At 30.2% G+C, this 23,545-nt stretch overlaps 1 long non-coding RNA gene and 1 pseudogene across 2 annotated transcripts; one reads left to right on the top strand and one right to left on the bottom strand.

The window, feature by feature from the left end:
- The first annotated feature begins 3,382 nt into the window (after positions 1 to 3,382).
- On the top strand, positions 3,383 to 8,253 carry LOC143617508 (uncharacterized). The gene is made up of 2 exons (XR_013150849.1): positions 3,383 to 5,870; positions 8,059 to 8,253. It is a non-coding gene; the product is annotated as an uncharacterized LOC143617508 (long non-coding RNA).
- Positions 8,254 to 12,962: 4,709 nt separating this feature from the next.
- Positions 12,963 to 20,509, bottom strand: LOC143617744 (uncharacterized; annotated as a pseudogene). The gene is made up of 7 exons (XR_013150879.1): positions 20,496 to 20,509; positions 15,295 to 15,436; positions 15,134 to 15,203; positions 14,791 to 14,812; positions 14,352 to 14,548; positions 14,170 to 14,269; positions 12,963 to 14,081 (listed from the first exon to the last, which is right to left on the bottom strand). The product of XR_013150879.1 is annotated as an uncharacterized LOC143617744 (transcript).
- Between the last annotated feature and the right edge of the window lie 3,036 nt (positions 20,510 to 23,545).

The raw sequence follows: 23,545 nt of genomic DNA on the forward strand, positions 1-23,545 counted from the left end.
ACAGTTGACCATGTGTAAAAACGGGCTTTTTCAAATATAATCCAACTCTTGATAGTGATTGCCCTTGACTTTTGTTTATGGTCATTGCGAAACATAAACCAAGCGGATATTGTCTTCTTTGTAGCTTAATGTGAAGTTTTTTGTCGGTAGGTATTAAAGTAATTCTTGGAATATAATGTCTATCTCCAATATTACTACCTGATATAATCTCCACTCGTATAATACGTTTTCCCAATGAGACCACCTTTAACCGAGTACCGTTACACAATCCACTTTTCTGATCAATATTTCTTAGTAGCATAACAGGAACTCCTACCTTTAACACCAACTTGTGGTTTGGCAAACCTGATGCTTTAATTCCATTAAGAATGTCTGGAGAGCATAAACTTTCATCTAAATTCTCATTAATCATGTCGGTAGGACATACACTATCAGAACTTAGATATTCCCTTTCTTCTCCAGGAAATATTGACAGCAAACGATTATTAATTTCTTGAACAATATCATTTTTTGGAGCAAGTATTGCTCTTTGAAGAAAATAATTTTGTTTTTTGAAATTTTGTAAAACGGAGGGATAGACAAAGTCTATTAATTTAGAAACTGGATCAGATGAATGTCTGATAAGAAGATCTTGTGCTATTTCTATTTGTGCTTCACCATCATTGGTACCACCAACATTACCCTCGCCTATATCCAAAAGACATTGTGCAATCAATTTAGTTTGCTCAATTTCAGATGAATGGATTGAGGTACTTAACCTCAGATTTTTTGTCAACTTAAGGACTTTGCAATTTCTCCAAATGTAAGAAGAAGTTAAACATGAATTGACAATTTGTTGTCTACTTCCACCCGGGACAACCGGTAATATTTGTCTAAAGTCTCCTCAAAAAACAGTCACCTTTCCACCAAATAGTAAATTTGAAGAAGCTCCTGATGCGGATGTTAAAACATCTTTTAATGATCTATCCAAAGCTTCAAACCCATGCTTGTGTACCATCGGTGCTTCATCCCATATAATTAGTGAGGTTTCTCTTAATAGATATGCAAGATCGCTATCTGGCTTTATATAACAAAATGAATCCTCAGCCAAATTAATTGGGATGTGAAACCTGGAGTGTGCAGTCCTACCTCCGGATAACAAAAGTGATGCGATTCCACTTGAAGCAACACTTAAAACAATTTTTCCTTGGGATCTTATAGATGCACATAAGGTCTTCCAAAGATAAGTTTTTCCAGTCCCACCATAACCATAAACAAAAAATACCCCACCTTTGTTCTTATCAACCGCTTCAATGATTTCTTCATATACAGAATGCTGCTCTTCAGTAAATGAAGAAAACAGTTGTTCAAACTCTTGAGCTAACATCACATTGTCATAAGCTAGTTCTTCACTAAGTAAAAGATTATTTGCAGAAGAGATGGAATCTTGATTAGGAAAAGGCATGGTAGAAAAAATATTTAGAGTAGAATTATTTCTTAATAGAAACTTTTCTATCTCAAACAATGTAAGGTTTTTGAGTTGTTCTTCATTAAGTTCTAAACCTGTACATTTTAAAAACATGTGTTATACAAAAAATAAATTAAATATAGATTTTTAAATATATATAATAAAACAGCAAATTAAATCATGATATGAATTTTTATACCTGGATTCTTTAAAAGAACGCGCTGTTTGTATAAAATATCATCTGACAAATAAGTCCACGTAGTTTCCAAACAAATTCAGGCCTAGACATGCTCTCCGACATTAGCAATGTGCAAAATAAACTTCATAAGTAATAACCAGTGCCAGTAAAACTTGCTTCTACAATTGCTTCAAAGTATTCATTGTCATCATCCAAAAGGCCACATGCATAACATGCATCTCTAAATGTTGGATATTTAACAGAGTTGACGGTTCGAATTTGAGCAAATGTTGTTGGACCTTTTACCTTGTTCAAAAAAATTCTTAAATAATAAGCTTCACTAAGAGAAGGAGAAACTGCATGAATTCTGCCAATGGAAAATCCTTGTTTCCTTGGTTTCCAATAACGTTTGTCGGCTTTCCAAACAAACTTTGTAGGAAATTCAACATAAGTTAAAGTACGTGCTTCTGGATAACTTTGATTGCATTTGAACCACTCTGAAAACTTGAGGAAGCAACAGATGGTTTATCTAATATATCATCAAGATCATCAAACGACTCATAAATAACTTGCTGTTGACCACGTAGATGAAAAGGAAGCCTAATCACTGAAGGAGTCCTATAATGTATATCATATGAAAAAATCCTCCATGATGCTTCACATGCAGATATATATCTGCAACTATAGTAGTCTTTGATTTCATCAATGTTTTCTTGATTCTGATTTTCTTGATTGGTTGGTACAAAACACCGATGCTCTATCATGACCTTTATTTTGATGGAACCGGCTTGATTGCACCACTCAACATTGATGTGTGCTTGATATCTTTTTAAGAGTTTTGTTATACGGCACAACTCTTGTATTATCCAACATAACACTTGACTTCTCAACAAAAAAACCATTATTTCGTCTTCTGTATACGGGATAACCATCACCGTCAATTGATGTGAATTCATGGACTTTTTTTGGGAATTTTTTTGAACACTTTCCGTCAGTCATGCATGGACAGTTCTTGTTTGCAATGCCACACGGACGATGAATCATGAACTCCCTTACAAGATAATATAATTCTGGATCTAACTTTTTGTCTGGTATTTCGGCTGAAATAAATGGATCAATATGTTCAACTGTTGGAAGTTTGTGATCAGCATGTATAAATAAACACAGATGAGCATGAGGCAACCCACGTTTTTGAAACTCCACTGTATATACAACTATAAAAAAGATAAACAAACATATCAGATTGTTACATCAAAATGAATATCAAAAATAAGTTTATTAAATTAAAGTTTAATACAAAAAAGACATTTAATGTTAATAGAAAGTTTGTAATTAATATAAAATAGGGGAAGATATGGTGGATTACTAAATATGGCATAATATATACTTAACTTAATATGAAATAGGTCAAATCAGAAATGAAAGGTCAGGGGGTATAATAACCTCAGCCGTCAAAAGTAATGATGATGGAAGTTGGAAAACCTAAAGTCTGGTTTACGAATTAAATGTTTAGATTTAGAAGATTTTGTTTTCAAAGTATATTAATATATGTCAAATGATAGATGAACACCACATCTTTTTAGCTTTGTTCTTTAAGTTTTCTGAAAAAAAAAATGGCAGCTCTAGTATCATGGAGGTTTAAACATTTAGAAGGTTGTTTTGTGCTAAGAATGAACGATTGAAGGGTGATAAAAATAAGAACGGTGAGAGGGGTGTTGAATCTAGAAGAGCATGTACTCAGAAAGATGTAACATTTAGAAGGTTGTTTTGTGCTAAGAATGAACGATTGAAGGGTGATAAAAATAAGAACGGTGAGAGGGGTGTTGAATCTAGAAGAGCATGTACTCAGAAAGATGTATGAGTTAGGGATCTGTCCGGGAGAGGATTATGGAAAACCAGTGAGGCTCATGAAAAAGCTTCATCAAATCTTTGATCCAAATCAAGTACAAGCAGAAGTTCCACCACAAATCGTTCAATGGACTTTTTTTGAAACTCATCAGAACATCCAACTATTTTGACAATGATGAAACAAATACCTTGTCATTGGATGAAGTTCTGAGCATGCAAGGGGTTTCTTTTTTTGAAAAAATGCTTTCCATTGAACCGATTTTTGTTGGAATGCATTCATCATCGCTTCTCAGTTTCAAAAAGGCTCTTTCAAGGAGGTTGGAGGTTGAAGAAGAGATTTTTAAAGAGCTTGTTGATGCTGGTTGGATTAGTAATGAAGAAGCTGAAGAAAGTGAAGGCTATTCTCGGATGTGGATCTAGACATCACAAGTGATGATGAATGCTTCTATTGAGGTAAATAAATTAAATATCGAAATTTCTATATTAATCTTTTTAGTTAACTTTGTACCTTAATGTATTTATATTTCTGGATTTAGTAGTCATTTTATAGATTCAGAAAGTTATGAAATGTAACATTTTACACATAGTAAAATAGGTGAAATGTGTTATATGTTTTGTATAAGAGAATTATATTGTTTAACTAAATAGTTGTAATATATTAGTGTTATAATATGATTATCAAGGGTGTGTTAAAACAGCTTATCTAAGTGAAAAGGGAGTTTTTGTTGAAAGGAGTTATAAAATTGTGTATTTTTTATAAATTTGTTTTTGAAAAAAATGTTTGGATTAGGTTATTTGTTTAGAAAAATCAAAATGACCAAAATAGACACTCTTTTTTAAAAGGATTGTAATGGTTTTTGATGGTTAAATGGTGTAATAGGTAATTCAAATCAATGAAGTTAATAAGTTAGAGATTCCTAAGTTTTGAAAACTCATATATTTTGCTTTAACCATAACTTAAAATCCAAAAGGCGTTATGGTTTGCCAAATACCTTATTAACTTTAGCAAAAATTTTATCAGTTATAAGTTATGAAAATAAGGAATTCCAAACACCCAATAAATAAGAAATTTTAATAGATGTTTTTGTTTTCTTATTATTAGAGTTTTATTAGTATAGTTTTAGGTTCAAATTTATAAAGCATTTCAATAAGTTAGTTACGGTTTAATAGTAAGCCTTGAAAATACTTATTATTATAGTGGTTTTAGATTATTTGAGAAAATTATAACAACAATTAAGCATTTAAGTTATAAGGTTTTGAGTTTTGGTTATATTTTGAATATAAGTGGTGGCTGGTGGTGAATGCAGGTGATGGGTGCTGGTGAATGCTGGTGGTGGTGGTGAAAACTTTGTTTTTCATGTGTTTTGATATGTAATGGTAGGGTTATGGTTATGGTAACTCAAGACAATTTTTTTTAAACTGTTTGCCTTATTTTTATAAGGCTTGGTATGTAAATATTATTATGTAGGATGGTTTGCTAATTATATATATTATGTGATATATGATAATATATTTTATATGTATAATTATTTTTCCTTAATATGGTTTGGAAGCATACATATATGTTTGTTGATGATTTGTAGAAATAAGGAGAAAAAAGTACATGCTTGGACCTTTCCAAGTATTGAATTCTCCTTGATGTCTTTAATGATAGAATCCAATTTGATTTTGAATAATCGACATAAAATATAAGGTCTGTCTTCGGCAGTAAGCGTTGTGTCTTCTAAAAATCTTTTAACTTCTGGCCATTTAGGGTTACATGTAATTGTAATGAAAAAAATCTGGATAGCCATACAACTTACAAAGAGACATGGCATCTAAATAATTTTGCAACATCTAACGTGCACTGCCAGTAAAGGAAGAAGGTAGTATAACACGCTGACCAACTGTAGACAGATCGTTGTTGCCTTGATTTTGAAAAGAACGGAGATTCTCATAAGTCTCACATCTCAATTTCTTTTGCTGATTACGTATGAAAAACAGTCTTTCACTTTCGATCATTGTATACGCATCAACTAAAAATTGTTGAAAAAGGCGCCTAGAAAGTAGAATCAATGAATAATGATTCAATCTGTCTTGGATCATGTAACAGAAAAACTCTCTTATTGTGCATAAGCGTGTTTTAGTGGTGTTTGAACCAGAAACATCCCGATGAGGAATGTCAATTCAATAACAATCATCACCATAAATAAAAATAATCGGATACTGAAGTGACACATAAGAGGGATGTAATTCATTAATACGTTGCAGAAAACCCTCTTTGGTCTTGACAATAATATCTCTCGGTTCAAGTGACGTGTCAATGTCTCCAACAACTAAAGCAGCAACCTCGGAAGCAGTTGGCAAGTTATATGTTCTTCCATCTTTATTTCTTTTTGCAATAAGGCGTAACATTATGTAACATCCTAAATATTCTAATAATAAATAAAGAAAGTTGCGTTAAATTGTCGTGCGTTTAATAATATTAACTAACGTCTAATATGGAAAAGATCATGGACTTAGATTAATTAAGATGGGTTAAATGAGAATGGGACTTAGGTCCATGGGCTTTAAGGGATATAAATATCCCCTAAGCCACCATAAAACCCTAAACCTCATTTCATTCCATCTTAATCTCTACACACTCCAAACACACACACACCCCATATACGGCCGGCCGAGAGGGAGAAACGAGCAAGATCCGAGAGAGAGTAAACGTTAGTTGGTATTAGATCTTATTACACGAGATCTAGAGTGCATAAACAAGCTAACCAAGATCGAGCGAGCGCTAAAGGTATGTTCTTGACCTTTAAAGTTTACGTAGTATTGAACGTTTTTACCTTAAAGGTCCAAGCTTTATAGTATATACGGGATATATACGAACGAAAACAGTTAGGGAACGTAGTGGGTGATGTCGAACCATAACAAGGGTATTAAAATCGCCAAAATGCTTGATAAAAACCAAACCCGTAGCTGAACTGGGCAACTTCGCCTGCAAAGCCATAACTTCGCCTGCAAAGCCATAACTTCGCCTGCAAAGCTTAACTTCGCCTGCAAGCAAGTTCGCCTAACTGGACAACTTCGCCTGGCATAAGTTCGCTTAAGGTGTAACTTCGCCAAGTTAACTTCGCCTGGCATAAGTTCGCTTAAGGTGTAACTTCGCCAAGTTAACTTCGCCTGGTTTTAAGTTCGCTTATTGTTAAGTTCCCTTAATGATAAGTTCGCTTAATGATAAGTTCGCTTAACACTAAGTTCGCTTACAGTAAGTTCGCTTAATGTTAAGTTCGCTTATTGTTAAGTTCGCTTAATGATAAGTTTGCTTGAGTTAGCAAATTAGAAAATAAATGAAAAACCTAATGAAAAATGTGTTAAGACAGTTAATGGAAATAAAAAATTTTTCCAAGCTGACCTGGCAGCTCAACCCCAGCCAGGGGCTCTGCCCCTTAGACCCTGCTAGGGGCTGCCGCCCCTAGACCCCGTTGCCAGGGGCGCTGCCCCCGGACCCCCGTTCGTTGGGGTTATATAAAGATAGAAATACAACATGAGTAGTAGTAGTAGTTAATTGATACATGTAAATATTATACAGTTAGCCGTACACAGCTCAAGAAGGGAATAACGATTAACGGAGAACGTAACAGGATTCAGGTGAGTTTCTAGCCCCATTTATGTGTTATGTTTTCCGGGCTGTGTGCATACTCAATATGTTTGTTAATACGCTTATCCTAAGAGATAAGTGTATGCCTTATGCGAATAACGTGAAATGTATGAATGATTGCTTGATGGTACGTGAACGATCTTCGGATATTGCACGTACTGTCAGGTCGTAACGCTATGTATAAGGTAAGTATGATATGTATGCTTATGTGTATGAATGTGATAAAGTTAATAAAAGAAGGAAAGGATGGTTGTATGGTTACGAAGAGGGTACCGGGCCCTAATAATACTCGAGGTATGATGTATGGTTGTATGGTAACGAGGAGGGAATCGAACCCTACTAATATTCGAGAACTAGGGAACAGAACCCTGCTAATATTCGAGGAAAGAGGGTACCGAGCCCTAATAATACTCGAGGAAAGAGGGTACCGAGCCCTAATAATACTCGAGGAAGGAGGGTACCGAGCCCTAATAATACTCGAGGAAGGAGGGTGCCGAGCCCTAATAATACTCGAGGAATGTAGGGCGTAATGCTCTTTATAACGTAAGATATGAAAGCAAGTTAGTACAAAAGAAAGTATGAAAATATGAAAGTATGATTGAAAGAATATAAGTTTATATGTATTGTATAATGTATGATTAACTAGAACTCACTCAGCGTAGCTGACTTTTAGTATGCACGCAGGTGAGTAGGATGAGGCAGCTCGCTTGAGGAGACATGTGGCACTGAATAAGAGGCTGACATCAGAAGATTCAAGACGTTTAAGTTTAATGTTTTGTTCATTTTGAAAGACAAGATGTTGTTTTAAGACAAGATGTGTTTTGCTATGAAATGTTTTACGAAAGTTTTTATATTCCGTGAATGTTTTAATTAACTCTGATATTAGAACTGCGTTTATGAGTAAATCCAACACGAAAGTAGGGCTACCGGTAACGGGGCCTTACACTTTAGATCAGCATGAGGATTGCTTTGAAAACAGTCACGGGCCATTCTGTAAGATTTCACCAACTCATTGTGTGCATCTAACATGTTTTTCAACTCCTGAATAATCTCATCTAAAGTTTCAGATGCTTCTGTCGATGCCTTGTTGGAATTACTAAAAAATATATGTAATGCAAAAATTAGTTAGCTATTGTGAAAAATATAAATCATATAAAATTTAATTCTGTTAAGTAAGTAGAAAACATACCCCATACATTCTTGTCTGTTTGCTACCTCATTTTCAGTATCGTATATATATAACTGAGAAAATTTAGCGCTTGAACCATCTGTTGGTAGAAGACTTCCAATGGAATAGTAATTTTCACCGCTCAATCTAAAAAAAAAGGACCTTTACCTCGGTTTAGGGAGGAATCAACTTTTCCACCCATTGATGTAAAAGCAAACATTGAATTGTATCGATAAATGTTTTTCAAAAAATGTTTGCTTTTTGAATCCAAACCACTAAAAAGACGTTTATAACTGGATGGAGGTTCTTTAAAAGTCGAAAGATGAACTTTGTTGTATCCACAACATAAACTAAAGCTTGATTTATTCTTTCTTTGTCTACTTCGTAACGCTTCATCCTTCCACAATTTTGCATTACATTTTTCACATACATGACTTTGATCTCCATGATCTAAATAATCTGATACAAATTATTTACTACATTAAGTAAAATTTGATATGTTTAAAAAATATAATAAAATAAAGAATATTTTTTACCTTTAGATTTACCAGAGAATATTTGATTCATTAATCTTGACCTTGTTCTATTACATCTGATGTAGATGTATTAGATATATTTTGTTTTTTTGATTTGGATGAAGATGCTTTAATATTCCTTGCGTTAGAAAATTGAGCGGTTGCTTTTTTTGAATTAAGATATTGTTTTCTGATCATCCGAGAGATTTGTGGACTGCTGTTATCATCATTGCTGTAAGACACTATAATATATATACAAAACAATTATAAGTAAGTAGTCACATATAAATTAAAATATGTATCATCATCTAAAGGAAAAGTATAAAAGATAAGTATAGTTATTTACCGTTGGTAACATTAGAAAGTGGTTGTGTAATATTGTAATCCGAAGAAGCAATAACGTTATGACCATTTGTAATTGATTGATAAGAAACATCATTTTCCTTTCCATGGTGCTTTTTTGGTTGTGTTATTGGAAGATTAAAATTGAAATTGATGTCTTCCAAAGATGCTGCAAATTCATGAATGTGTATTGTTATGATGGATGTATTATAAAGGACAATAGATTTAATTATATTACCTTGTAAATTTTGACTTAAATTTGGTGAGTACATCTTTTGTTTTCTGGTTTGTCTTCTTTCTTTAAAAACTATATTTGAATAATATAAATTGTAATTACAAATTGTAATTAAAAAAAATAAAAAAAGAAATTATACCATTTGAGGTGGTAGATTGTGGGCTTATTATCTGTGAATCTGTATGAAAAAAAAATTATAACTGTTGTTAATAAACATGTCTATTTTTATTATTAATAAATAACTATGTTAAAAAAATAACCTTCCAAATTGAAATGGGGGTGAAATTGTTGGGTTTTTTTAATAGCCATTTCGAGTTTTCTTTTCTGTCTCATAAACTTTGCTTCAACAGTTTTTTGATTGTGATCTGTACAAAATGTTATTTTTGAATCTAAAATTAGTAGTTTTATTAAAAAGAAAAGGTAATTTATAACATGCTATTTAAATAATTAAATGAACAAAACATAACATTGGTATTCTATAACAAAAAACTTTATATAACATTTGAAAACATTACATTATAGTTTTAATTAAGATATTTAAATGACAAAAAAACATAAAAGTTTTTAAATGAGTATATAAGTTGAAAATTTAAAACAAAGTAAAGTTTTTGGTAACATGAAAACATGTAATACTTTAAAATATAAACACAAAACAAACATTAAGTTAACTAAAAACCATAACATAGTGATACATTTCCAAATAGTCTTAAACCAAAACGTACACAACAGGAAATACAACAATAAAACCATAAACCTTGGAATGAATCCAAGATCTGATAGTAGTTCTTAAACAACAGAGATAATTAAAAAGTCTTCAAAATAACATAGAGGAACATTAAAAACATAAACATAAATACTTCATTTTTCGAGCTTGGGGATTAGCAGGGCAGGCTTGCCATCAGAAACAGGTTTGGTGGTAGACATATCCCCAAGTTCAACAGCATCGTAAGTGTTCATCAAATTTTTCTTGAAACTTGGATTTTTGGATTTCCTCTTAAAAGTTGCAGTGTCACAAACATCAGGCTTCTCAATTTGTTTGTCATTACTTTGTTTTGCAGCTGGAGTAATGACATTATCATCCATAATTTCAACAACAGCCTATAAATTTATAAAATAAGCTTGTAAGTAAATGTTGCATTTTCTATTAATAAATTGAAATTTTAAAGTTAAATTGATGGTAGTTACCATTGGTTTGAGAGCTTGGCTTGAGTCAATACCACCCAGATTATCAACCTAATATGTATTTACAAACAAAGAATTGTTCAAATATTTAAAATTATATTTATATAAGGTTGAAAAAAATATGTAATACTGTAAAGAATTGACATAATTGTAACTATATAAAGGTCATACATTGGGGTTCAGTGTGTCTTGAGACTGACTATCATCCAAAAAGTTGGTCTAACATGCGGAGTCATTAACCTTTAATTGGAAAAATTTACCATCACACTTTGTTGGTAAAAAAATGTATGTTGAATTTATTTTTATGTAAATGTATTACCTCAGAATTGTTTGACTTCTTTTTAAGCTCAAAGATAATATCAGCATCATCAATGACTTTGGAAACACCAAAATTGTAAGGCCCCGTACCCGGTAGCCCTACTTTAGCGTCGGATTTACTCATATACACAGTTCTTACAATCAGAGTTAATTAAAACTTTCGCGGAAACATCAACTTAAATAATTCATTACAAAACATTAAATCTTTTCTTTGATACTATAGCACAAAACATTATATTTAAAACATCTTTTCTTCCATCTTAAGATGCCAGCCGTTCAATCCATGCCATGTGCCATCCTCATGCTAGTTATTTGGTCTGATCACCTGCGTGCATACTAAAAGTCAGCTACGCTGAGTGAGTTCTAGTTAATCAAGCAACTTATCATACAACCACTACATGCATCATATACGTATCCGAAGACACGTAGTCCACTATCTAACCTGCTCACCTTACCACTTAGCCTCTTATTTACACCTACCACTTTGCCACTTTGCCACTTAAATAACGTATAACGTTATGCCACTTTGCCACTTTAATGACGTAGTCACGTATAGGCTTACCCTACCACGTACTATCGTCATGCCACTAACACTCCTACTAGACTCTTGCCACTTCTAACACACTCTACCTCTACTTGTCTACAACATGCTTCATATCATTTATATAATAAGCAAGTCACATCATAGCATTCATACACACTAATAACCACTTGGCAATCACTATCCTTGGCGATGCGTGCAATATCCGAAGATCGTTCACGCACCGGCAAATATTATATATTAGCTACCTCGTATAACATCTATAGCATACACTTACCACTTAAGGTAAGTGTATTCACACTTCACATCGAGTATGCACACAGCCCCGAAAACATAACAAGGAAATGGGGCTAGAAACTCACCTGAACTCGGTTACTTCTTCTGCTAACGGTTACTCCTTCTCGAGCTGTGCGCGTCTAACTGTTTAATAATTGAATATCAAATACTACTCTAGCCATTCTCATTACTACTTAATTAGTCTTACGTGTCTAAGCCGATTTTACTTCATTGAATCATTACCCGGTTCGTTACTCGTTACTCGTTAATCCTTTAAGGGCATCTTTCATAAATTATCAAAGTCCAAGGGCTACTATGTAATTATCTCATTCCTTTCTAAGTACAGGGACCATTCTGTCATTATGCTAAACTTCTAGTTCGTTACTTTGGTCTTAGCGAATTGGACTTTCTAATTCGTTATCTCTGTTAACGAATGGTCTTAACGAATCAATGGTAAGTCGTTACCCTTTTCCCTTAACGAATCGGATAAAGAATCAAGCCTAGTTCGTTAGGTTTCCTTATGCGAATCAGCTAAAGAATCACCCTCCGATTCGCTAAGTTCCCATAGCGAATCAGCTAAAGAATCACCCTCCGATTCGCTAAGTTCCCATAGCGAACTAGGGTTAGGTCAGGGAATGTCAGAACATTCCCTGACACCTCTATCCTCATATTAACTTTTCCGGCGCCGTCATTGCCGGAAAGCCGCCGGAAACACGCAAACTCACCGGAAAAACGATACGAGTTTTAACTCGTTTTTCACCGTTTTTCGCCCCGTTCGATCCAGATCTGAGCTAGGGTGATCCCTAAGCTCATCATAGGTTCGGTTTATACCCTATTCCACCCGGATCTCATGATTTAAATGGTTTAACGGTGTCGGCTCGTCTTTTCACAACTCTATTCTACGGGTTAAGCTCATACAATATTAAACTATCGTCACCTCGGGTCGGTGCTCGGTTTCCTTCTTGATTTCGGCTAGAGATAAGGAAGAACTAGAGAGAAATATTAAGTGTGTGTTTTGGTGGTGTATAGAATATGTGAGAATGAGGATTAAATGGTGATTAATGGTATTTATATTTAGGGATAATGGGCTCAAACCCATGGACTCTCCTTCCTTCTTTCATAACCCAAGTCCATAACCCATATCCATTACCCAACACTAGCCCGACCCATACCAACTCCTACTCTATTTATTTATTTCTCGATAACCCGAGTAAACTTTCCCTCTATTATTAAATAATATAATTAATATTATTTTGGAAATTTCGGGATGTTACAAAAAACCCAGAAGTTGTTTTTCTGATTAAACTCGGTAATATCAATCCGAAATGCAAACTTTTTCCCCACAAGAACATCGAACTCATCAGGATACAAAGCTTTATCACCATCTTGTTTTAAGTAACATTTTACAACAATATTAACATAAAATAGTTATTAAAATTAAAAATATAAGCTAGAAAAATTATAAAGTAATAATGGTATCTTACAGCAGCGTGTTTGTCAACTAAAGCTTTAGCAGAAGTGTTGAGAATTTTCGAAGCTTCTCTGTCAAAAACTGTCAAAGAAACACTTCCTGTGGAATCCTGAACCACCAATGGGAGTTTCAGCCTGCATAAATAATAAATCATGTAACATACTATGATTATAAGAAAAATATGATGATAAAATTTAAATATAATATTACCTTTCAACAACTTCAATAACAGTATTATTGCAAGTCTCTGTTTTACATTCAAAAACATTTTCTTGATCAACCAAAACACCCACAGTATGTTCATGACTATCACACTTTTTTGTAACCTTATTGTGACAAGTTTTACAAGCAAAATAATACCAGAGCAATTCTTCTTGTATCATCCGAACATTACCAACAATAACAACAGACTTCACCTATATTTATGTTAACTCTATTATAAAATAACATAAATATTAAATATTAAAAAAACTCAAATTAAGTTAACCTCATTCAAAGTTATCTCAGCTATGTTAACAAATTCGCTCCTTACAACATAATTATCATAGAGTGATAAAAACATTCCAGATAACCAAGATGATTGGGTGGAACATGATGAACCAACAGAGTTTTGAAGGAGGCTGATAAAAAATAAAAAATTTAGTGAGTAAAATAAAAAATATGCAAAATCATATTATATTGTAATATGAAACTTGAATAATGAATGTATAAAACCTGTTTCGAAATGAAGTAATTTATGCAATGTCAGAATTCACAATAGCTTTGAAACATTAAAACAGTTGTTTACATAACCGAAACGACCAAAGTACTTCAATGTGCCAAACTGGAGTACAACAACAATAACACCATTTTCATTTCTGTTTTGCCAGTGCTCTAAAACAGAATCAGCATAAGAATCCCACAAAGAAAGGTAAATTGAATTCATCCTTGCAAAACAGAATTAAAGATAATATTTTAACAAAAGTGGTTACAAACTAAATTTATAATTATAAATTATTAACACTGAATACATACTCAAGATCTTGAAGAATGACATTGACTTTCTTTGTGTCTTTACCCTTTGATGTCTTGAATTTCTTCAGATCTTTAACATCAGCAACAAAACCAACAACATCTGGAAAAATAATTTGTAGATTTAAATATAAAAGTTAAAGTACAGAGAAATAAAATAATTGTACAATATAAAATCTGTTTACCTAAAGCTTGATTATCAGGAACAGTTTTTTCAATGATATCCTTAAAATCTGTGAAACAGAATCCATGTACTGGACCAGAGAAATCAAAACATGGGAACACATCACTGTCCACAAAAATACCAAGCTTGTTTTTGTTGTTCACATATTTGTACTTTGAGTCATTCAAACCAATCGTAGGCCTCACATGTAATAACAGTCTACAAAAGTAAAATTAAAGAAGTGTAAATAAGATTTAATCAAAAAATTATTTAGTGATTTTAAAAAACTTAAAGCATAATCTAAAAAAATCAACATATGATATTAATTGTGCAAAGTAAAAGTAATATTAAGTATAAAAAAAGGATAATATTATAAAGTAGCTGATTCATTAATAATATCTAAAATTATTTATTAATTTTAATAATAAATAAAAACAGTTGAAACACAAAATAGGTTATACTCTTTTGAATACAAATGGAAAACTACAAAATACAAATAACTTTAATTCACATACAATTTGACAAATATTCCTAAAATTACTTAAAGATACATACTAATTTTATAACATATGTTCAAATATAATACAAATAAAATGAAGAAAAAAATAGAGTGTAAACAACTATTTAAAAAATTAGTATAAACAATCAAGACAATTATAGTAAATGTTATCAATATTTACTACAAAATTATAATATAAATTCTAAACTAATACAATAACAAATAAGAAATCAACATATGATAACAACTGTGCAAAGTAAAACTAATATTGTTGACTATAAAATAAAGAGAATAGTAAAAATAACCGGATTCATGAAGAAGACTTTCAAATTTGGGAAACCATCTTCTAAGAACATTAGCTTGCATTGTGGTTCCCTGTAAGTAAAAAGTATAGGTCAAAGAGATATGAAAAATAAAACAACATAATTTAAAATAAAATGTATAAATTAAATGGATTAAGGTATACCTGTTCATCCACAACAATCATTTCAATTGAGTAAAACCGATCTAGATTATTATACAAAGGCTGCTTCCATAAATGGATTACACGAACTTTGATAGTGTAATCACGACGAGCCAAATCCAAATCCTTCAAATAAGTGATGTTTCTGTACCAAAATTATATGCAAAAAACAAATTTATTAATTATAAGTTGATATAAATAAAGAATGCATTACAACATAAAGTATTAGAATACACCCGTGCTCCATGACTTCACAAGAAATATACAATACAGAAATTAAAGACAGGTGGGAGGTGAGCGTGTAAAATTGTGAGCATGTGGGGGAGTATTTATAGAGGAAAAACAACAATCTATTTTAGGTTAAATGAAAAATAGAAGGCAAAACTTCTTTCTTGATTTGATAAATTCTTTAACTAAATTGGGAAAGATTTTCTCTAAAGAGAACTTTATTAAGACTAAACAAATATAACTTTGTACCAACTTTTACATAAACCAATACATAAAAACGGTTAAAAACAGAATGCATCAAAATATCTATAAAATATTTATAATATTTTGAAAAGACTAAACACTTTAAAAGTATAAGTTTAGTTAAAAATATAAACTACAGTTTATAATTTTAAAAATATAATTATTACAAATATGTTATTATAAAGTTTCAGATTAAAAATTTATAATTTTCAAAATATAAACTATTGTCCTGTCCCAAATATATACTTTAAGTATTGAGTATTTTTCTTACATTTTTTAAAAATTAAAATTAATATTCGTTATCTATGAAAAGTTTATCAACATATTTAAGTAAGGTCAAGATTAACTTTCTAAGTTCAATACATTAAAACGGATAAAAACAGAAAGCATGAAAATATCCAATGAATATTGACAATGTTTTGAAAAGACAAATCAATTGAAAAGTAAAAGTTTATTTCAAAATATAAAATATGGTTTGTAATTTTAGAAATTTAATTATTGTTAATCCGTGAATGTAAATAAATAACAACAAATATATACTTTTTAAACGAAATTGGAAAATGTACATGAGAATTGTAATTAGCCAGATTCTTGATTGGAATTTTAAACAGGGTCAGTGGATGATAAATTATCTGTTTTATTTCTTATAACATAAAAAAAATTACAAATCTGTGTATAGAAATTATTATCCCAAATATATAGTTTTAAAGGTAAATGGAAAATGTATATGAAAACTGAATTAGCGAGGTTGTTGATTGTAATTTTAAAGGGTGTCAATGCTAATTTATTTCTGTTTTATTTATTATAGCCTTAATTTTATTTTTTTTCATTGTTAATTAATATCTAAAATTAGTTGAAATATATATTGAGTATTATTCTTACAATTTTGAAAATTTAAATATAATATATAATATTCATTATTAATTTATCATTATAAACATATTTATGTAAGGTCAAGATTAACTTTCTAACTATTTGCAACTTTTAAATAAAACAATACATTATCACGGATAAAAACAGAAAGCATAAAAATATCCAATGAATATTGACAATGTTTTGAAAAGACCAATCAATTGAAAAGTAAAAGTTTCTTTCAAAATCTAAAATATAGTTTGTAATTTTTGAATTTTAATTATTGTTAATCCGTGAATGTAAATGAATAACAACAAATATATACTTTTAAACGAAAATAAAAAATGTACATGTGAATTTAATTACCAAAATTCTTGATTGGAATTTTAAACAGTGTCAATGGGTGATAAATTATCTGTTTTATTTCTTATAATATAAAAAAATCAACATTCTATTGTTATATAATCTCTATAAGTAGTTGAAATAGTTGAAATCAACATTTCATTGCTATTTATCTTATGTTTTTAGTTTCATTTGTGTAAATGTTATGTTTTTCTTTCACCTACAAATTGTATAAGTAGTCCAACTAATTTTGACAAATTTTAATCTCTTATATTCTTTCACCTATAATCTATTTTAAGCTATAAGAAACATGGCAGAAAAATATTATTTCTTGGTTAGAAACATTGGTTTCTAAATTGATCAACATTTGAAAACTTTTGAAAAAGATGTCTTCTAATAGTGTTTTATAGATTGAGTGAATATAAAGATCCTAAGTTTTTTTAAAGTTGAAATAAAACAATACATAAAAACGGAAAAAAACATAATGCATTTAAATATCCAACGAATATATTTAATTTTTGAAAAGAAAAAATACTTTTAAAGTGTAAATATCTATATTGGGATTTGAAAATGTCTTATTCAATATCGTAGTTTAGTTTCTTATAGTGTAAATGTTATGTTTTTCTTTCACCTATAATCTGAATAAGTGGTCCAATATCTATTTTGTCACATTTGAATGTTCTAATATACTTTCACCTACAATCTATTTTAAGATATAAGAATCATGGCAAGAAAATATTCTTTCTTGGTTAGAGAAATTGGTTTCTAAATTTGGAAACATTTTTGGAAAGTTGTGAAAAAGATGTCTTCTAATAGTGTTTATAGATTGAGTGAATTTAAAGATCCTAAATTATTGAAAAGTTAGTCCAACACATTCTAACAATATTGAAATGGTCAACTTAACCTCATAGTTGGAAAAATATGGAAATTGTGTATAAGAAATACAGATATTTACGTAAATAGTCATACATATTTTGTAACTGGTTTTAAAGTTGATATACAACAATACATAAAAAACGAAACAAACATAATGTAGTAAGGTTTAAAATATGTAATATGTAATTCAACTTTTAATTTTTTGTAATATAATTTTGTTTGGAAATGAGAAGTCCAACTTTCAAAAGTAGATCTACCTTTTTAAAAATTGAATTTTGTAAAGATCTCCCTTTTTGAAAGTTGGATTTTTTTAATATATTTTAGTTTGAAATGAAAAGTTGATCAAAAGTAGATCTGCCTTTTTTAAAGTGGAGAGAAAATCATATCTTTTGGTTTGAAATGAAAAGTTGATCAAAAATAGATCTACTTTTTTAAAGTTGAAAGAAAATAAAACATTAAAAAGATAACAAAAAGATTGTATTGAGCTTTGTAAAGATTTGAAAAGAAAATTGACGGCTTTTTGAAAAGAGTGAACACTTTAAAAATGGTTTTGTAAGTCAAAATAAAATTTTTTATTTTTAAAATATATGATATGTAAAAATTTGATTACAAATTATAATAACAACAAACATAGACTTTTTAAACTCAAATTCAAAACGTATAACATAATTTATTTAGTCTGAATGTTGCTTGGAATATCAAATACTCAAAATGTTGACAATTTTATGACTTTTTTCATATAGTGTTTTCTAGTTTGTAATGATAAATTTATAAACCTACTTAGGTAGGGAAAATATTAACTTTCTACTGTAACTTTCTACCGTGATGAATTTAAAATATGTCAGTCTTATAAAATATATATTTTTTTTTCATATATTCTAAATATTTCAAATATTTCTTTAACTTATAATCTCTATATGTAGTACAAAAAATAATAACCTTTTTAAACAATAAATGTTGATCTAAATATTTAGCATTTAAAGAAAATTCATCATAAAAAGGATAAAACCAAAAATAATAACATTTTGAAACACTATTAAAATTTATTGTAAATTTAAAATATTGCATATATAAAAAAGTATTCTTTTTTTATAAACACTATTAAAAATTAAAATCAATTTGTTAATTCCTAAAATTATTTATCATTCAAGAACATTTAGATGAAAAACATCATATACATCATAAGAGGATAAAACAAAAAAAATAATAACCTTTTTAAACAATAAATGTTGATCTAATATTTAGTATTTAAAAAAAATTCATCATAAAAAGGATAAAAGCAAAAATAATAAACTTTTTAAACAATATTATAACTTTTAGGAAATTAGAAATATTGCATATATAAAAATTCATCATATACATCATAAGAGGATAAAACAAAAAAAATAACCTTTTTAAACAATTAATGTTGATCTAAATATTTAGTATTTCAAAAAAATTCATCATAAAAAGGATAAAAGCAAAAATAATAACCTTTTTAAACAATATTATAACTTTTAGGAAATTAGAAATTAGAAATATTGTATATATAAAAATGAGAATACAATTCCTAATTCATAAATAATAACCTTTTTAAAAAATAAATGTTGATCTAAATATTTACATCATAAAAGGAAAAATATGTCAGTCTTATAAAATATATATTTTTTTTAATATATTCTAAATATTTCAATGTTTTCTTTAACTTATAATCTTTATATGTAGTACAAAAAAATAATAACATTTTTAAACAATAAATGTTGTTCTAAATATTTAGCATTTAAAAAAGTTCATCATAAATAGGATAAAACATCAAATAATAACCTTTTGAAACACTATTAAAATTTATTGTAAATTTAAAATATTGCATATATAAAAAAGTATTCTTTTTTTATAAACACTATTAAAAATTAAAAATCAATTTGTTAATTCCTAAAATTATTTATCATTCAAGAACATTTAGATGAAAAACATCATATACATCATAAGAGGATAAAACAAAAAAATAATAACCTTTTTAAACAATAAATGTTGATCTAAATGTTTAGTATTTAAAAAAAAGTCATCATAAAAAGGATAAAAGCAAAAATAATAACCTTTTTAAACAATTTTATAATTTTAGGAAATTAGAAATTAGAAATATTGCATATATAAAAATGAGAATACAATTCCTAATTCTTAAATAATAATCTTTTTAAAAAATAAATGTTGATCTAAATATTTACATCATAAAAGGAAAAATTATGAGTTTTTCAAACATATTATTTGATGTTTTTGTTTTTAAAATATGTAATATGTAATTAATTTATTATAAATGAAATACTATCAATTAAACTAAACAAATACATACTTTTAAAGAGAAATGTAAATTTGAGTATACCTTCACACCATAAATCATATGAGAACGAAATTTCCTAATGTGATTCTTGCTTGAAGAAACATACTGTGATCTGTAAACATATGGAAATGAGATTTTATTTAAAATAAGTAACGAATATAATAAATTTAACTTTCATAACACATACTATGATATTGAAGTCCAACAATCCAGAATGCAGCTAAGTTTGATTTGTACTTGCAAAACATTGAAAACAAATTTGGAAATTAATTTGAATTTAATAAATATGTAAAATAAAATATTAAATTATTAAATTAAATATAGAGATTTAAACAGCAAAAAGTACCTGTTGATCGTCATCGTAAATCTTCAATGTTGAGAATACGCCTAAAAAATATGTTACAAATAATGCAAGCCAAAATGATCAATTAAATAAATCTAACTCTTATTTTTCAGAATATAAAGAATTAAATTAATTATAAATTAAACTACACATACCTTGCAAAACATAATATTGATTCCAGCAAAGCCGATGTGTACTTGGAAAACATAATACAATAATTTGAAAAGTAAAATAGAAGTGAGAAATATAGAAAATGGAAAATTAATAAAATAAATTAAATATAATATTTGAACAGGATAACAGTACCTCTTTATGTTTATCTTCATCTTCACTGTTGATAATATGAATCTGAATAGACAGCATATAATTATTTATTAATGAAAAACAAATTAACACTTATTTAACATGAGTTAAGTACACAGTATGAGGCAATTTAATAAAACCTAACATAAAAAATTAATTGCACTCACATTCAACCAAGACAATTTTACGGAGGCTTTAGATGAGCTGACCTTAAATTTTTCCTAAATATTAGAAAAGGTACAAAGAGATAAGATATTATTTTCAGGATTAGAACATAAGAATAAAATATTTAGAGAAAATAAGGAATATATAAACACATTAAAACTCACCTTGAACATTGAAGCTTCATAGCGACGGATAGCAAAAAACGGTAATTAATAAACAAAACAGCAACTGAAGAACTTGATCTGTGACAAGATCTGAAATATAGTGAAGATCTGAAGATCCGGAAAATAGTGAATATCTGAAGATCGGGTATGGAGAAGAGATGTTTGTGGATCTGAAGATCTGAAATATATAGTGAATATAAGAAGATCCAGTGTGGAGAAGAGATGTTTGTGGATCTGGTGCGAAGAAGAGAGAAAGAATGAAACGGCGGATGAATGAATGAAGGAGAGAGAAGGAGAAAATAGATATTAGGGTTATGGTGGTAAACATGGAAAAATCCCGGTTCAAGAAGTAGGGCGACGTGGAAGCTGGAATTTCGAACACAATAGCAAATAGAATGAGGGGCTGACACGTGTCCCAAATGCATGAGAGGTTGACACGTGTCAGAACCTGCTTTCTTTTATTATATATAGAGATATAGATAAAATTAGTTTAACGAGTCGAGCCGAGAAAACAGGTTATAATGATGTTCGGTTTTAATACGAAAAAGTTTATTTAAATTTAATATAAATTTCTATAAGTTTTATAAACTTTAAAATACTTTAAAAAAAATAGTCAGATAGCTCGAAACCATACCAAATGAACTCCGATTAAGGCAAATAAGATATCCACGCATTCGTCTCATTGAACTCCACTATTTATACCTGTTTTAGTCACTGGAAATCACCGTCACCATCGCCGGAAAACCAAACAGTCAGCTGGAGATACGAACCGTCAGCCGGAATACGAACCCCTTCTTGTTTTGCTCATAACTTGGCCATACGAGCTCGAAATCAAGCAAATAATATATCCACGCGACCGCGTCGCTGAGAGCTACCGCCCTAAACCAGCGACGCCGTCTGCTGCCACCGGAACTGTTGCCAGTGATGCAAACAGTGGCCGGATTTTCTGTCGAAAATTAAAGGGGGAGTAGCGATCGGTTGATGGAGAGGGAGAGCACGGCTCGGTTTTTCCGGTCGCCGGAAAAACGAGGGAAAAGGTGTGGTGGTGTCGGGTTGAGGGGGGCTGAAATGGTGGTGATGCAGTACGAGGTGGTGGCCGGAGGTGTTTGGCGTCGCCGGATTCTCGCCGGAAAACGGCTCAAGGTGGTGGTGGCCGGAGGTGTTTGGCGTCGCCGGATTCTCGCCGGAGCTATTACGGTCGCCGGAAAACGGCTCAAGGTGGTGGCGGCTGTGGTTTAATATAAAGATAGGGTTAGGGTTTAATTTCCGATTTATATATATATATACATATTTACATAAAAGCCCCTTAAAGTTCAATCAAAGTTTAAAATGAGTTTAAAGGTTCTTAATACTAATAATAACTTTACGAAAATCAGTTTGGACCCCTTATGTTCTTCTTAACGACACTATATTATGAAAAACACCGATTTATTTAAAATCGAGGTCCATAATAATATTATTTAATAATTTAGTTAGGTTCTAAAAAAAGTTGAGTCGGGTTTACGTATTAAAAGTTTACAAAAACAAATATAATTCGAGATCTGAATTTGATGAATGTCACATAAATACTAAGATGAAAATTCAATCCATAGGACATTTTCATTTATGCATAGTGTTTGTGTTTCTGTGAGGATGGTTAAGATAATCATGGATATCACTAAAATGGGGGAGGATTGTTGGTTATTTTAGTGTTATTGGATTAACTTGTCGATCAAGAAAATAACGTTAGAGATTAAACGAGTTAGGTGACGCGGGAGTGCGGGCTCAATTTAATTATATTGTTATTTGGGCTTTATTATTGGATTTTATACTTGGGTTTAAGTAATTAATTTACTTGGGTTGAAGGTTAATATTAGATGGGCTTATAATTATTTTATTTGGGCTCAAGTGGGAATCAATATAACAATATATTGATCTAGATTTTCCATGGCAGAAAAATCTAATCTCTCGATGACACACATATAGAATTGAACAACGGTTACTGGGTTCTCTCTATGATTTTTATAGAACAATAACAAATTCAATTCATATACAGAAATTCTCTGTCTTATCCGTTAAATCATTGTGTGTAACCTACAAATAGGTTTATCTGATAGTGATTACACGATTCAGATAATGATCCAGGTTGCAATTTCTTCATCTACAATCGCGTAAAAGATTACCAGGTTTGTTTATTTGTTTAATTGATTGATTTTGGGTTATAGACTACACAATATATACAACAACCAGGTCATGTAGCATATACTCTGATAGGATGGAACCATCGGACACATCCTATTATGTATATCTTCAAAGTAGGTTCACTCGGCAGCATCCGATTGTGTATATGAAAAAGAAAGGTCATCACCTTTGAATATCTAACATCCTAAAATTTATAATGTTAAATAAAGAAAGTTACGTTTAGTGATTTCGCGTTATTAA

This window comes from Bidens hawaiensis, unplaced genomic scaffold (assembly GCF_021521415.1).
Source record: "Bidens hawaiensis isolate Kalapana, Puna unplaced genomic scaffold, B.hawaiensis_p1.1 tig00002323_1, whole genome shotgun sequence".
In the NCBI taxonomy this organism is placed as follows: domain Eukaryota; kingdom Viridiplantae; phylum Streptophyta; class Magnoliopsida; order Asterales; family Asteraceae; genus Bidens; species Bidens hawaiensis.